The sequence below is a fragment of the Choloepus didactylus genome, chromosome 6 (assembly GCF_015220235.1).
Source record: "Choloepus didactylus isolate mChoDid1 chromosome 6, mChoDid1.pri, whole genome shotgun sequence".
Lineage (NCBI taxonomy): Eukaryota > Metazoa > Chordata > Mammalia > Pilosa > Megalonychidae > Choloepus > Choloepus didactylus.
Genome location: NC_051312.1, coordinates 29,881,765 through 29,887,165, shown reverse-complemented (window position 1 = coordinate 29,887,165; position 5,401 = coordinate 29,881,765). Strand labels below are relative to the sequence as shown.

The following is a 5,401-nucleotide window of genomic DNA, read 5'->3' as shown; positions in this document are numbered from 1 at the left end:
ACAAGCTCCATGGAGGCCCTGACCTGGATGGAATAAGGATCCTCCTCTATCTAGAAGATAAATCAGCCCAAATCAGACACATACAGATGTTGTAACAGACTCAAATGATATTTTTTTCCTTTTAAAATGAAATCATATTATGCTTGCTATATGCCAGCCATTATCTTAATTATTTAACATATGTTAGCCCATGATTTCCAGAGATAGAACATTATAATATTAAAAATGTCCAGTCTTCCAAAAAAAGAGAGAATGAGACATGCAATGAGACAAGATAGTATAGCTTATTCTCAGGAAAAAGAGAAATTAATAGAAACTGTCCCTGAGCACACAGGCTTTGGATGAACTAGAGAAAGACATTCATTTAACTGTTACATATGCTCAAAGAACAAAAGGAAACCATGGACAAAGAAACAAAAAAGCCCAGAAGTATGATGTCTCACCACAATAAGGAGTATCAACAAAGAGGTAAAAGTTACAAAAAGGAACCAATTTAGAAATTCCGGAGCAGAAAGTACAATACTGACATAAAGAATTCTCTAGACGGATTCACCAGAAGCTTTACGCATGCAGAACGAAAAATCAGAGAACTTGAAAACAGGTTAACTGACATTGTGGGAAGAGTTGCTATATGGGTCCTCATGGGAACATAGGCTCAAGAACAACAGATACTTTCAGCACATGATCACTTTATCAGTTACCCAGCACAGAGGGTACAGAAGAGCAGGGGAAGAGATCCCATCATAGCCAGTCCACTAGGGAGGCCAACAGCTCAGGTCAGGGTCAGTGCATGGTGATCCTGCACACCTGGCTTTCCAACTGAGATGAATGAAGCCCCTGCTGCTCCAGAGTTAGGTATTTTTCCACCCCAGGGGGAGGGAGCCCTGCCACTGAGCAAAAAGCATGTTTCAAGCAAACTGTGTAGAGTTGCTGCATGGCAAACACCTTTGAGGCTTGTTCTCAGCTTCTAGATTTTAGGTATTGTCAGATCTGTCCCTTAGACCTTTCTTCCCTGGCTGCAGAATAGAAACATATTGAGGCATCTGCATATGTAGAAAAGGAGGAGGATACGCAAGGGCTGGGAGATGGCCACTAGGTGTGCCTCTGACTTCCCCAGCCATCCATCCCTAGGCCTTTTGACTAGACCTAACCTACTCCTCTGCATTATCTTCCACAACACAAGCCACTTCCCACCTCTAACTCAAAGGTGGAGACAGGTAGAGCTGAACACCAATGCCTGTAGCATGTTAGAGGATTTTGCTTACTCCAAGGAAGGTAATCAGGACTACCTGGAGAAATGGTTGCATCCATGTCTGCCACCGCCCCCCCCCCCCGCCATGGTCCAGCTGGAAAAATTGTATATAGAATGTTTTTGTACCTGTTGCCATTGGATTTTTTTCCTAGTTAAATAATCAAAAGGACCCTCTATTTTAAATGTAGATAGTATCAAATTTCATAAAAATAATTTATAATGCTTAAGTGCTTTTTAAATGTTTTACAAATGAGTTTTCTGAAGTTAAAAGTAACATGGATTCAATAAGGCTTTTTAAATTATCTATTTAGGACATATTAAACCAATGATAATAGTAAGTAAAAAATATAACTTGTCTCCTATGAAGTCTTCTAAGGAAGGAAATCATGATAATTTTCCTACCAAATGCCATTCCATTATTAAAGGGATTAAAAAGAAGCATGCGTGAATTTGAACAGAAATGCCAAACCCCTTCATTTGGTTCTTTGTACAAAACAAAGTCTTTAAAGCTGAAATTCTCTTCTATAAGCAAGAAATTCCTTAACAGCAGCTCAGAAACAACATTAATATCTTTATGAAATGGACTTCATCTGCTACCGATGGTAACATGGTTCTCCAATCTCTAATGTGTTTGCTGTCTCACCTCTGCTAACCTTTCCAAGCATCTCCATAGGACAAGAAAATGCTTATTCTCTCAAAGCTAGTTCTATCCAAATAGGAAATCAGTTCAGGGCTTTTCTTCTACTATCAATAGTCTTCATAAAGCACCACATTTTACAGAGGAGGCAACACCGATGGAATCGCATCATTCCAGTCTGAGGTCTCCCCCTTAACCTTCGAAATGCTACTGCTGTGAGGAGGAGTCATCACAGGTTGCCATAGCAACACAGACTTTCTGACTCAGCGGATCAATCACTGACAGGCATTGTCCAACTGACACCTGGTGGAGCCAATTATTTTTCCCAAAGGTCCATGGCTGAGATCCTCCTGACTCATGGCACGTCATGAGTCGTGGTGGGTTTGATGAGTGCATCTCTGACATATACAAGCAAAGGAGATTATTTTAAGCTAGTTCATGCTCTTCATAAACCCAGATCTGATTTGGGTCACTATAGTCACACACAGTAAGCACTATAAGGCTTCCCTTCTGAATTGGGTGACCTTGTGCCACCAGACATTTGTTGGTTTTGAGGTGATAGAGCCTTTCACGTTGAAGAACTTTGGGGCATTTTGGCCCTCTATTAATAAAAATGAGTTGCTGTGATTTGGCCTTGGGCACAGATATCTGCATCTGTGGGTAAATATTATCCAAATATCATTTAAATGATCTATCATCCAACTTCTTTCTCAATTCAACATCCTCACTAATATTTCCATAGCTTTTGGTCTTCAGATCAGGTCATAAGAAAAATATTATTTCTTAAATTCATCCAATCATACATGTGCCAGCCTCAAAGAATTGTGTGTCATGGTGCCCTGGCCTTTGGGAGACCCATATGGTTGCTTTTTCCAGAAAATGTGTCCTACTCTAGAGCAAGAGTGAGAAGAGCTTACCTCTACAGATCCACATCCAAAATGATATTTCCAAATTTCCTCCTCCCCAGATATCCATGCCACTGTCTGACTGTCCAAGTTCATCTAAAAAGTGTCTGTTCATGGCAAACGATCCTCCAGTAAGTAACTTTATTGGTGCAGTATCTCCTTCTGGTCCTTCTAACTCAGAGGATCAAGATCCCATTTAAAGTGTAGTCCTCAATTGAATCTTTTTTTCTTAACTTTATTTATTAATTTTTTTTTAAAATTCAAAATAAAGCATAGTAAAGGAATAAGAAAATCAAATATCCTGAAATAATTTCATTGCCTCCAAAAGGCTCCTAACATAGCATGAGAAAATTAATGAACCATAGTCATTCCTGAGCATTCCCATATCATTAGTATTACCCTCAACAATTCTTATTAGATTATCATTCCCCCTTCACTAGCTGCTGTCTATCTCTAGGTCCCCTATATTCTACAATATGATATATTTGTTTTAAATTTTTCAGAGTTCACATTAGTGGTTACATAAATATGTCTCTTTTTGTAACTGACTTATTTCACTCAACATTATGTCCTCAAGGTTCACCATGTTGTCATATGCTTCACGACTTCATTCCTTCTTATTGCTGCATAGCATGCTATTGTATGTATGTACCACAGTTTATTTATCCACTCCTCTGATGTAGGACATTTACATTGTTTCCATCTCTTGGCAATTGTGAACAATGCTGCTATGAGCATCGGTGTGCAAGTATCTGTTTGTGTCATCGCTTTCAGGGTAAATACTGAGAACTGAAATTGCTGGATCTTAGGGTAACTCAATATCTAGTATTTTTATGAACTGCCAAACTGTCTTCCAGAGTGGCTGAACCATTATATAGTCCCACCAGCAATGAATAAGAGTTCCAATTTCTCCACATCCTCTCCAGCATTTGTAGATTCCTGTTTGAATCTTCCTCGTACAGTAGGAGAAGAGCTGTACATGAGCATATCAGCACTCGTAATATCAATCACTGGGCACACTGGTTTTACAGTCTTCCTGGACTGCAGCCAGCAAGGGCTGTAGCCACATCTCATTCACTTCACAGTGGCTATCTAGCAATACAAGAATTTCTACTGTAGCATGGGCTGCTCCAATCTTTCTTCCTCAAATCAATCCCTCAGGCTTCTTATTTCTTATTTCTTTAGTTTTTCCAGGGAGCTGTGTTGGGATATGTTCATCTAGTTCTCCTTTCAAGTCATCAAAATCACAATCATCATAATTAGGGTAGGATAATATCATGAAGAAGATGTGCTGGAGTCCCATCTATGACACGGTGCACTGTCCGGAGCAAGGCAAAGAAAGCTTCATTGTAGAAACAAATAACAATGCTAGCAACTGGAAGAGCAGCTGGGTAAGTCTTTTCTTTATCTACTGCATTCCTTGTATCTGGCACATCTCTATGGTAGCCCAAGTGCTTACTAATAAGCATATTAAATGCCTGTTTCTGATATCCCAAGTCTCTCAAGTTCTGATCATGTTTATTAAAAATCATACCCAATTCAGGGGAGAATTTCATGTTGCTTTTTCCTGGATCATCAATTGGGTTATCTATCATGTCACCAGTATCATTTACTTTGTACTGTGGCTCTAATACTTGACTTGGACTGCAAGTAAAATGAGTATAGAATTTTGGTGGGAACGGTCCATGGGGCCCATACCCCTTGATGGGCTCATTCTTATGTGGCTGAGTCACTTCACTGAAGTTGAAATAACAAAGGGCAAAGCCATCCAGGTCATAGATTTAAAAGGCATCCATAACAAAAAGATTGAATTGCGATGCTTCCCATTATAGACCTTGCATAGCTGAAGTGCATTTTCAATTTCCTTTTAGTAGTTTCCAACTGTTTTCTCATAAGTACACTTGGTATTCCAAACCAGATGCTGGCAGCCCAGGATCATGGTCTTCAAGGACTCAGATTGTGGCCTCTTCTCTCCTGCCATAGCCCCCACCATTGGATTTTAGTTACCTCCTGTTCCATCTCCCCTGGATATTAACCCACGTACAGTAGGAGATGTTAACATTAGCACATATGCTTCCTTGGTGGGCTAAGAGATAGTGTAAGGTAATGAGATTATCAAGAACTACTTTGGCTAGAGAGTCTAATGATATTTGGTGAACTTAAAGGTCTTGTGCTATGAAATCAAAATGTCATTCAAGGTGGCTGAGAGATTGTGTATTTTGTTCATGGGCACTTATTTCCAGCCAGGGTAACAATGATCTGTGTGATAAGCCTCATGGATCCAGCCCACTGGACTGTCACTCCAAGTGTGTTGAGTCTTTCTAAGCCTGCTTTTGTCATCTCACTCCTCTACTGGGCTGTCCTAAACTCCCAGCATCCTGGAAATTGTGTTGAGGGTGTAATGGGGTAAAAAAGGGGATGATCCCCTTACAGATGCTGTAAAGCAGAGCCCCATGTGGTATGTCCTTGGTTTCCTGTTCCAGGGACAACTCTTATCTTGATGGTATAATGTTAGATGTGCAGCAAAGGCTGGGTTCCCCCCTCACCCTTGTCCCATCCGTATGCTTGGAAGCAAGATAAGGCATGTTTCCCTTTGGGGAAACTGCT

The 5,401-nt window shown here is 40.2% G+C and overlaps 1 pseudogene; it reads right to left on the bottom strand.

The window, feature by feature from the left end:
• Positions 1-2,096: 2,096 nt before the first annotated feature.
• Positions 2,097-4,621, bottom strand: LOC119538266 (annotated as a pseudogene).
• Positions 4,622-5,401: the final 780 nt, after the last annotated feature.